A 12,198-nucleotide genomic window follows, 5' to 3' on the forward strand; every position below is an offset into this window, starting at 1 on the left:
ATCGACAGGCTCTCGTCGGACCTCGTGGGCCGGAAACCGGTAGTAATAGCGGGAGACTTCAACGCTTGGGCAGTGGAGTGGGGCAGCCGCTGTACAAATAGCAGGGGTCAAGCGCTAATGGAAGCGTTTGCGAAACTCGATACTGTGCTAGCTAATGATGGCTCCGCTAGTACATTCCGTAGAAACGGAGTGGAGGCGTGGATTGATTTGACCTTTGCCAGCCCGAGTCTGGCTCCAGGCATGGAATGGAGGGTAGACGAAGGCTACACCCATAGCGATCATTTAGCAATCCGCTTTAAGATCAACTATGGTGTGCAGCATCCGAGGGCGGGAGATCCCTGTCAGGTACGCGGGTGGAAGTCCAATCACTTCGACAGCGAAGCTTTCACCGCGGCCCTGGGACTGGAGGCCAACACCGACAGTCTAAGCGGGGATGCGCTGGTAGCTGTTCTATCACGCGCGTGCGACACCACTATGCCGAGAAAAACACTGCCAAGAAACGGTAGATGCTCGGTATACTGGTGGAGTGCCGAGATTGCAGCTCTACGGTCAGCCTGTCTCAGAGCTAGACGTAGGATGCAAAGAGCTCGCACCGAGGATGCAAGAGAGAACCGCCGTGAAGCGTTTCGAGCTGCGAAATTGGCCCTTAACAAGGCTATTAAAAGCAGCAAGAGAGCGTGTTTCGACAACCTGTGTGAGAGTGCCAACGCGAATCCGTGGGGTGACGCCTACCGGATTGTGATGGCCAAGACCAAAGGGGGCTCCTCACCCCCAGAACGGTCTCCGGACCGGTTGGCAACGATTATCGAAGTACTCTTCCCGTCTCGAGCCACAAGCTCCTGGCCACCTGCACTACGAGACAGTGCGGGCACGGTCGAAATGGTGGCTCCAGTGACGAATGAAGAACTACTCGCAGTGGCTAAATCCCTAGCAATGAACAAAGCTCCAGGGCCGGATGGAGTTCCAAACAACGCTCTCAAGGCAGCGATCATAGCGAACCCGAACATGTTCAGGCTAGCTATGCAGAGATGCCTTGACGAGTGCCGTTTCCCCGATAGATGGAAAAGGCAGAAACTGGTGCTGTTGCCGAAGCCCGGGAAGCCGCCAGGCGACCCATCGGCGTACAGACCAATCTGTCTGATAGACACGACTGGCAAACTGCTTGAGAGGATTATCCTCAACAAGCTCACCCCGTACGCGGAAGGTACGGACGGTCTGTCAAGCAACCAGTTTGGCTTTCGGAAGGGTAAGTCCACAGTGGACGCTCTCAACTCAGTGATAAATACTGCCGAGATAGCGATCCAACGAAAAGGCGAGGTATTCGATACTGTGCGTTAGTGACACTTGACGTGAAGAACGCATTCAACAGCGCAAGCTGGGATGCCATCGCGCTCTCGTTACACCGGCTTAGCCTACCGGTGGGTCTGTACCGGATCCTGGAAAGTTACTTCCAAAACCGCGTACTGCTATACGAGACCGATGCCGGTCAGAAAAGGGTTCCGATTACCGCCGGAGTCCCGCAGGGCTCGATCCTAGGCCCGGTGCTATGGAACCTCATGTATGACGGGGTTCTGAGACTGAAGTTCCCTCCTGGGGTCAAGATCGTCGGCTTTGCCGACGACGTAACCTTGGAGGTCTACGGGGAGTCAATTTCTGAGGTAGAACTAACCGCAGAACACGCGATTAGCACGGTGGAGGAATGGATGAGCGCGAGAGGCCTGGAGCTCGCTCATCATAAGACGGAGGTAGTTATCGTCAACAACCGCAAGTCGGCACAACATGCAGTTATCCATGTGGGAGAAGTCGCGATCACTTCACAGCGAAGTCTGAAGTCTCTCGGAGTCATTATAGACGACAAGCTGACCTTCGGCAGCCATGTCGACTATACGTGCAAGAGAGCGTCGACTGCTGTTGCGGCACTATCGAGAATGATGTCCAACAGCTCAAAGGTGTGCGCCAGTAGACGTAGATTACTGGCAGGCGTTGCCGTATCTATCCTCAGGTACGGCGGCCCGTCATGGTCAAGAGCACTGAGGGTAACCAGTTACCTACAGAAACTGGAGAGCACCTACTGCGTGATGTGCCTCAGAGTGATATCAGCCTACCGCACGGTATCACACGATGCATCCTGCGTGATAGCGAGCATGATGCCAGTCGGGCTGGTCATTCGGGAAGATGAGGAGTGCTTTGAGCTACGTGGAAATAGGGGAGCCCGCCAGCGCACCAGGGTGACCTCGGTCGCCAGATGGCAGCGTGAGTGGGACAACTCCTCGAAAGGTAGGTGGACCCACCGGCTGATACCTAGCATATCGAGCTGGGTGGGAAGACCCCATGGGGAAGTTCACTTCCACCTGACACAGTTCCTGTCAGGCCATGGCTGTTTCCGTCAGTACCTCCACAGGTTCGGGCACGCGGAGGTCCCAGTCTGCCCAGGTGTAGATGAAACTGCCGAACACATACTGTTCGTATGTCATCGGTTCGACGTCGAAAGAAGAGCAATGATTGACGTCTGTGGCTGGGACACAACCCCGGATACCCTTATTCAGCGGATGTGTCAAACGGTGGAGAAGTGGAACGCAGTCTCGGCTGCTACCATCTAGATTGCCAGCAGGCTACAGGTAATCTGGCGAACCGAGCAACAGGCGGCGGGCACGGCTAACTAGTGATTGGTTAGCTGGAGCGAAAAAGGCCAAGCGCAATATAAGAGAGTGAATGGTCTGTTCATGCCGAGGTAGGTTGGCGCAGCGAATGGCAACCGCGTACAGGCTACAGGTAATCTGGCGAACCGAGCAACAGGCGGCGGGCACGGCTAACTAGTGATTGGAAAGCTGGAGCGAAAAAGGCCAAGCGCAAAATAAGAGAGTGAATGGTCTGTTCATGCCGAGGTAAAAGTCAGCCTCACAGGTTGGTAGAGGCTAGCACAAAAGTCAGCCTAGCAAGGAATGAAAAAGGTGAGCACAAAAGTCAGCCTCGCATGGTATGTCAGAAGTGGGGCCTAAGGAAAATGTCCCACATGGGATGCCAGAGGGAGTGACAAAGGTACAATAGAGTGGCACGATTGAGAGTGAATCAGGTGATAGGGTGAGCACCTAAGTCAGCCTCACATGGATGGGTAGGGCGAGCACAAAATTAAGCCTAGCAAGGAATGAGTAAGGTGAGCACACAAGTCAGCCTCGCATGGAACGTAAAAGGTGAGCACAAAAGTCAGCCTCATGTGGGAGTGTTTGAGAGTGAATCAAAGTGTGATTGAGAGAGCACCCAAGTAAGCCTCATACAGGATGTATGATCGCGTGAGTGAGAGTGAATGAGTACATTCAGTACAGCCATCCCCCCAGAAGTAATACCGAGAGGTAGTTCCTGGGAGGAATGATGGCGGAGCCCAATGGAGTTTAGTCGGTATTAATGGCTGGTCACCATTCGAGTCCGACACGCCCCCAGTGCACCCAGTGTGGTAGATTGGACCCTACCGTTAGCACGTGTACTGGGCTAGGACATAAAGGTCTTCTCCATTGTAAAAAAAAAAAGACAGGAGCAAACTATGTCGTCGCTGCGGCGAGGCGGAGCATAAAGAGCGGGGCTGCACTAAGGCGCATAAATGACTTATCTGCAGCGCTGAGAAGCAGGCCTGTAACCATGCTATGGGTGGACCTTCGTGTGCCTTCGGTAAGGCAGATAAGAAGAAGCCGTGAACGTCACACAGCGAAATACTAACCATTGTGAAGCTGAAGCTCAACCAAGGTAGCCTATAGAACAGTTCAACCAGATGTTCTACAGGCTCTCGTCAGACCTAGTGGGCCGGAAACCGGTAGTCATAGCGGGAGACTTTAACGCTTGGGCTGTGGAGTGGGGCAACCGCTGTTCAAATAGCAGGGGTCAAGCGCTACTGGAGGCGCTTGCGAAACTCGACGCTGTGTTAGCCAATAATGGCTCCGCTAGCACATTCCGAAGGAACGGGGTGGAGGAATGGATTGACGTAACATTTGTCAGCCCGAGTCTGGCTTCAGGAATGGAATGGCGGCTAGACGAGGGTTACACCCATAGCGATCATTTAGCGATCCGCTTTAGGATCAACTATGGTGTGCAGTATCCGAGGGCGGGGGATCCCTGTCAGGTTAGCGAATCGAAGTCCACTCACTTCGACATCGAAGCTTTCACCGCGGCCGTGGGACTGGAGGCCAACACCGACAGCCTAAGCGGGGATGCGCTGGTAGCCGTCCTATCACGCGCGTGCGACGCCACTATGCCGAAGAAAACCCTGCCAAACGGTAGACGCCCGGTATACTGGTGGAGTGCCGAGATTGCAGCTCTACGATCAGCCTGCCTTAGAGCTAGACGTAGGATGCAAAGAGCCCGCACCGGGGATGCAAGAGAGAACCGCCGTGAAGTGTTTCGAGCTGCGAAATTGTTCCTTAACAAGGCCATTAAAAGCAGAGCAAGAGAGTGTACTTCAAAAACCTGTGTGAGATTGCCAACGCGAATCCGTGAGGTAACGCTTACAGAATCGTGATGGCCAAGACCAAAGGGGGCTCTTCACCCCCAGAACGACTTGTGTGCATGTATGTGATCGCAAAATGTCTGTGTGTATGTATCTGTGCATGTATGTGTGTGTCAAATAATGTCACTCAATTTTCTCAGAGATGGTTGAACCGATTTGCACAAGCTGAACGGTATAACGCTCCCATAAGACGCTATTGAAGTTTTAGTTGATCGGACTTCCGGTTCCTGAATTACAGGTTGAAAAGAGTGGTCACACAACAAATTTCCATTTAATCTGGTAACCCTATGATGTCCGAATGATATAATACATATTCAAATACGTTCAACATTACTTGGATTTGCGGATCGGTTTGTGACGATTATCGAAGTACTCTTCCCGTCTCGAGCCACAAGCTCCTGACCACCTGCACCAGGAGAAAGTGTGGGCGCGGCCGAATTAGTGGCTGCGGTGACTAATGAAGAACTACTCGCAGTGGCTAATTCCTTAGCAATGAACAAAGCTCTAGGGCTGGATGGATTTCCAAATAGCGCTCTCAAGCCAGCGATCATAGCGAACCCGAACATGTTCAGGCTAGTTATGCAGAGATGCCTTGACGAGTGCCGCTTCTCCGATAGATGGAAAAGGCAGAAATTTGTGCTGTTGCCGAAGCCCGGCAAGCCACCAGGCGACCCATCGGCGTACAGACCAATCTGTCTGATCGACACGACTGGCAAATTGCGTGAGAGGATCATCATCAACAGGCTTACCCCGTACTCGGAAGGTACGGACGGCCTGTCAAGCAACCAGTTTGGCTTTCGGAAGGGTAAGTCTACGGTGGATGCTATCAACTCAGTGATAAAGACTGCCGAGCTAGCGATTCAACGAAAAAGGCGAGGCATTCGATACTGTGCCTTAGTAACACTTGACGTGAAGATCGCATTCAACAACGCAAGCTGGGATGCCATCGCGCTCTCATTACACCGGCTTAGCCTACCGGTGGGTCTGTACCGGATCCTGGAAAATTACTTCCAGAACCGCATACTGCTATACGAGACCGATGCCGGTCAGAAAAGGGTTTCTATTACCGCCGGAGTCCCGCAGGGCTCGATTCTAGGCCCGGTGCTATGGAACCTCATGTATGACGGGGTTCTGAGACTGAAGTTCCCTCCTGGGGTCAAGATCGTCGTAACCTTGGAGGTCTATGGGGAGTCAATCCCTGAGGTAGAACTAACTAAGGTAGTTATCGTCAACAACCGCAAGTCGGCACAACATGCAGTTATCCATGTGGGAGAAGTCGTGATCACCTCACAGCGGAGTCTGAAGTCTCTCGGAGTCATTATAGACGACAAGCTGACCTTCAGCAGCCATGTCGACTATTTTTTTTTACAATGGAGAAGACATTTACGTCCTAGCCCAGTACACGTGCTATTGGTAGGTGTCCAAGCTACCACACGGGGTGTACTGGGGGTGTGTCGGGCTCGAATGGTGACGCTGCCATTAATACCGACTAAACTCCATTGGGCTCCGCCATCGTTCCCTCCAGGAACGACCTCTCGGTATTACTTCGGGGGGATGGCTGTACTTAATGTACTCATTCATTCTCACTCACTCGTTCATATGTCCTGTATGAGGCTTACAAGGGTGCTTTCTCTATCGCAACTTGATTCACTCTCTAACACTCCACATGAGGCTGACTTTTGTGCTCACCTTTTTCGTTCCATGCGAGGCTGACTTGTGTGCTCACCTTACACATTCCTTGCTAGGCTTACTTTTGTGCTCGCCTCATTCATACAATGTGAGGTTGACTTGGATGCTCACCCTATCACCTGGTTCACTCTCGATCGTGCCACTCTATTATACCTCTGTCACTCCTCCTGGCATCCCATGTGGGACATTTTTCTTAGGTCCCACTTCTGACATACCATGTGAGGCTGACCTTTTTCATTCCTTGCTAGGCTTACTTTTGTGCTAGCCTCTACCATACCATGTGAGGCTGACTTTTGTGCTCACCTTTAACATGCCGTGTGAGACTGACTTGGATGCTCACCCTTTCACTCCTCTGCCACGCCATGAGGCATCGATAGCTAAGTCCCAACATACCACGCTACTACCCTCCCGTCTTGGCATGAGGATGTCCACTTATACGCCTATACACTCGCTCTTCTGCCTTGCTTCGGGGTGGCTGGGTTTACCCCTTACGCGGTTGCCAGTCGCTGCGCCAAACCTGCCTCAGCATGAACAGACCATTCACTCCCTTTTTTGCGCTCGGTATATTCGCTCCAACTAACCAATCACTAGTTAGCCGTGCCCGTCGTCTGTTGCTCGGTTCGCCATATTACCTGTAGCCTACAGGCAATCTTGGTGGTAGCAGCCGAGACTGCGTTCCACTTCTCCACCGACTGACACATCCGCTGAATAAGGGTATCAGGGGTTGTGTCCCAGCCACAGACATCAAACATTGCTCTTCCTTCGACGTCGAACCAAGGACATACGAATAGTATGTGTTCGGCAGTTTCGTCCACACCTGGGCAGTCCGGGCAGGCTAGGACCTCCGCGTGCCCGAATCTGTGGAGGTACTGTCGGAAACAGCCATGGCCTGACAGGAATTGTGTCAGATGGAAGTGAACTTCCCCATGGGGTCTTCCCACCCAGCTCGATATGTTAGGTATCAGCCAGTGGGTCCAGCTACCTTTCGAGGAGTTATCCCACTCACGCTGCCATCTGGCGACCGAGGTCACCCTGGTGCGCTCGCGGGCTCCTCTATTTCCACGTAACTCGAAACACTGCTCATTTTCCCGGATGACCAGCCCGACTGGCATCATGCTCGCCATCACGCAGGATGCATCGTGTGATACCGTGCGGTAGGCAGATATCACTCTGAGGCACATCACGCGGTAGGTGCTCTCCAGTTTCTGTAGGTAACTGGTTACCCTCAGTGCTCTTGACCATGACGGGCCGCCGTACCTGAGGATAGATACGGCAACGCCTGCCAGTAACCTACGTCTACTGGCGCACACCTTTGAGCTGTTGGACATCATCCTCGATAGAGCCGCAACAGCAGTCGACGCTCTCTTCCATGTATATTCGACATGGATGCCGAAGGTCAGCTTGTCGTCTATAATGACTCCGAGAGACTTCAGACTTCGCTGTGAAGTGATCGCGACTTCTCCCACATGGATAACTGCATGTTGTGCCGACTTGCGGTTGTTGACGATAACTACCTCCGTCTTATGATGAGCGAGCTCCAGGCTTCTCGCGCTCATCCATTCCTCCACTGTGTTGATCGCGTGTTCTGCAGTTAGTTCTACTTCAGGTATTGACTCCCCGTAGACCTCCAAGGGTACGTCGTCGGCAAAGCTGACGATCTTGACCCCAGGAGGGAACTTCAGTCTCAGAACCCCGTCATACATGAGGTTCCATAGCACCGGGCCTAGTATCGAGCCATGCGGGACTCCGGCGTTAATCGGAACCCTTTTCTGACCGGCATCGGTCTCGTATAGCAGTACGCGGTTCTGGAAGTAATTTTCCAGGATCCGGTACAGACCCACCGGTAGGCTAAGCCGGTGTAATGAGAGCGCGATGGCATCCCAGCTTGCGCTGTTAAATGCGTTCTTCACGTCAAGTGTCACTAACGCACAGTATCGAATGCCTCGCCTTTTTCGTTGGATCACTATCACGGCAGTCTTTATCACTGAGGTGAGAGCGTCCACTGTGGACTTACCCTTGCGAATGCCAAACTGGTTGCTTGACAGGCCGTCCGTACCTTCTGCGTACGGGGTCAGCCTGTTGAGGATAATCCTCTCACGCAATTTGCCAGTCGTGTCGATCAGGCAGATTGGTCTCTATGCTGATGGGTCGCCTGGCGGCTTGCCGGGCTTCGGCAACAGCACCACTTTCTGCCTTTTCCATCTATCGAGGAAACGGCACTCGTCAAGGCATCTCTGCATAACTAGCCTGAACATGTTCGGGTTCGCTATGATCGCTGCCTTGAGAGCGCTGTTTGGAACTCCATCCAGCCCTGGAGCTTTGTTCATTGCTAGGGATTTAGCCACTGCGAGTAGTTCTTCATTAGTCACCGGACCCACCATTTCGGCCGCGCCCGCACTGTCCCGTAGTGCAGGTGGCCAGGGGCTTGTGATTTGAGACGGGAAGAGTACTTCGATAATCGTCGCCAACCGGTCTGGAGACCGTTCTGGGGGTGAAGAGCCCCCTTTGGTCTTGACCATCACAATCCTGTAGGCGTCATCCCACGGATTCGCGTTGGCACTCTCACACAGGTTGTCGAAATACGCTCTCTTGCTGCTTTTAATGGCCTTGTTAAGGGCCAATTTCGCAGCTCGAAACACTTCACGGCGGTTCTCTCTTGCATCCTCGGTGCGAGCTCTTTGCATCCTACGTCTAGCTCTGAGGCAGGCTGATCGTAGAGCTGCAATCTCGGCACTCCACCAGTATACCGGGCATCTGCCGTTTCTTGGCAGGGTTTTTCTAGGCATAGTAGCGTCGCACGCGCGTGATAGAACAGCTACCAGCGCATCCCCGCTTAGACTATCGGTGTTGGCCTCCAGTCCCAGGGCCGCGGTGAAAGCTTCGATGTCGAAGTGTTTGGACTTCGATCCGCGTAACTGACAGGGATCTCCCGCCCTCGGATGCTGCACACCGTAGTTGATCCTAAATCGGATTGCTAAATGATCGCAATGGGTGTAGCCTTCGTCTACCCTCCATTCCATGCCTGGAACCAGACTCAGGCTGGCAAATGTTACGTCAATCCACGCCTCCACCCCGTTTCTTCGGAATGTACTAGCGGAGCCATTATTAGCTAGCACAGTATCGAGTTTAGCAAGCGCCTCCATTAGCGCTTGGCCCCTGCTATTTGTACAGCGGCTGCCCCACTCCACTGCCCAAGCGTTGAAGTCTCCCGCTATGACTACCGGTTTCCGGCCCACTAGGTCTGACGAGAGCCTGTTGATCATCTAGTTGAACTGTTCTATGGGCCACCTTGGTGGAGCGTAGCAGCTGCAATAGAACACACCATTGATCTTGGCAATCGCAACACCCTCGGTGGAGGTGTATTACCTCTTGAACCGGGAACCATCCCGTTGTACAGATTGCCACCATTCCAGATCCGTCGGACACCCAATTGCCGTTGCGGGAGGGATGTTGTACGGGTCTGATAGGAGGGCGACATCTGTCCTCGACTCCGAGACCGACTGCCACAGCAGCTGTTGGGCTGCTGCACAGTGGTTAAGATTTAGCTGTGTAACGTTCACGTCTTGTTCATATTTGCCTCACCGAAGGGACACGAAGGTTCGCCCATAGCACGATTACGGGCTTGCTTCTTAGCGGTTCAGATAAAGCACTTGTGCGCCTTAGTGCAACCCCGCTCCTTATGCCCCGCCTCGCCGCAGCGACGACATAGTTTGCTCCTGTCTATGCCCTTACACTCGTATGATTTATCGCCGGACTCAAGGCACCGATAGCACCTATCCACTGAAGGCGGCTGGGGTATGCTAACTGGCCATACCTACCAGCCGATCTTCAGTTTACCTTTCTCGGTAACCTTTTTGGCATCCGCCTTCAGTAGCCTGAGGTAGGCTACTTGTGTGCCGCAGGGTCCCCCTCTAAAACGCACAGAGGCCCGCTCGATTGTCACGTCGCATTGCTCCTTGACGGCTGCGGCGACATCGTCTGCGGTCGTGAACTCATCCAGATGCTTGCACTGGAGTGATTTCCGCTCCTAGCGACCTGACCTTGGCACCTTCACCAAGGACCTCTTGGGCCGAGGCCTTGTACACTGCACTAGATTGTGCGCCTCGCTTAAGCACCAGAAGCATTTCTCCTGTGATGGTGCGTCTCACGCTACGCACGTCTTGCCCAAGGGCCGAGAGGCTTTCGGCCTCCCTCATCGACTTTAGGACGTCGGCGTATTTGTCCTTGTCGGTTTTCAACCACAAGGCCTCGCCTCATTCCTTGGATTTCTTCGCGGGCCGCGGTACCTCCGGTGTTGGTGCCGGCTTCCTCTTGGTGACCACGTCTTGGGTTATGCCCCCCTGCCCCGGTTGCGCCCAGTTGCTGGTACCATCACTCTGCCCAGCGGGGTCACTCTCGCCCTCGCTTACCTCGACCAAACGGTGTTTGGCCTTAACGTTTGCATGCCGTGTGGTGTCGGTTTTTGCACCTTCGCCTGGTGACTTCCTAGGGCGCTTCGCGTTCGACTCCGTCTTGCGATTGCCCTTGCCTTTTCCCTTCGAGGGGAACTCGGCCGCCGCTTCGAGAGACATGGCTGCTCCATAGAAGGTGAAGGCCACTGTCTGGGTACCTATGTCGGCTTTCTCTCTTCCCGCCCTCTTGGAGGCCACTGTCTGGGTTTCTCTGTCGGACTTCTCCCGACATTCCACCCTCTTAGCGTAAGCCTGCTGTTCCTGTCTTGCGACACGAACAGCCTTCCGGAGCATTGGCAGGCTCTGTTTCAGATCCTTACTAATATTTTGTTTCGCGCTAGTGAACTCGATTATTGCATCGAGCTGCTCCACCACTTTGCGCGTTCGACGCCGTCTTGCGATTGCCCTTGCCTTTGCCGTTCGAGGGGAACTCGGCCGCCGCTTCGAGCGACATGGCTGCTCCATAGAAGGTGAAGGCCACTGTCTGGGTACCTATGTCGGCCTTCTTTCTTCCCTCTCTCTTGGAGGCCACTGTCTGGGTTTCTCTGTCGGACTTCTCCCGACATTCCACCCTCTTAGCGTAAGCCTGCTGTTCCTGTATTGCGACACGAACAGCCTTCCGGAGCATTAGCAGGCTCTGTTTCAGATCCTTGCTAATATTTTGTTTCGCATTTGTGAACTCGATTATTGCATCGAGCTGCTCCATAACTTTGCGCATCGCGGATAGCGGCCCGTCCAGCGCGTTGGTAGGGCTACTTTCTGCAACTGCTGGGGAGTCACTGGTGCTATCAGATGCAGCACTCGTCGCTCCACTGCTCTCCCCACTGGGGGGAGACCTCGCCAAACCACCTCTAGCAAAGGGGTTCGGCACCTCCGTTTATTTGTTGTTTTTGTTTTTGTTCACTTCCATGTTGATACCCACGAGTTGAGCGAGAAAGAAAGGTCCGCCACGCCAGAGCTCCGCAGTAACGTGGTAAGGGACGCTTACCGTGGGGGTTGCCCAGGTACCCCACAGACTCCGTTAACGATCGAGCATCTTTTTCATCCCCTTGATCACTCATCGCTCGGCACGGGTCGCTTCACGCCTTGGAATTGGGGTTATGACCTATCTTGCTTTACGTGGTGACCGCGGCCCAGACCATCAAAACCATCCTCCTTTACCAGGGCTTTGGACCTGTAGCTCTGGTTCTCAATAGTTCCAGGTAACGTATGTTATTATAGACATGCTACTATTGAGATCCATCATTCGCTAGCGGAGTTAGCCATGTCGACTATACATGGAAGAGTGCGTCAACTGCTGTTGCGGCATTATCGAGGATGATGTCCAACAGCTCAAAGGTGTGCGCCAGTAGACGTAGGCTACTGGCTGGCGTTGCCGTAGCTATCATCAAGTACGGCGGCCCGTCATGGTCAAGAGCACTGAGAAAAACCAGTTACCTACAGAAACTGGAGAGCACCTACCGCGTGATGTGCCTCAGAGTGATATCTGCCTACCGCACGGTATCACACGATGCATCCTGCGTGATAGCGAGCATGATGCCAGTCGGGTTGGTCATCCGGGAA

Source organism: Topomyia yanbarensis, unplaced genomic scaffold (genome assembly GCF_030247195.1).
Source record: "Topomyia yanbarensis strain Yona2022 unplaced genomic scaffold, ASM3024719v1 HiC_scaffold_14, whole genome shotgun sequence".
Lineage (NCBI taxonomy): Eukaryota > Metazoa > Arthropoda > Insecta > Diptera > Culicidae > Topomyia > Topomyia yanbarensis.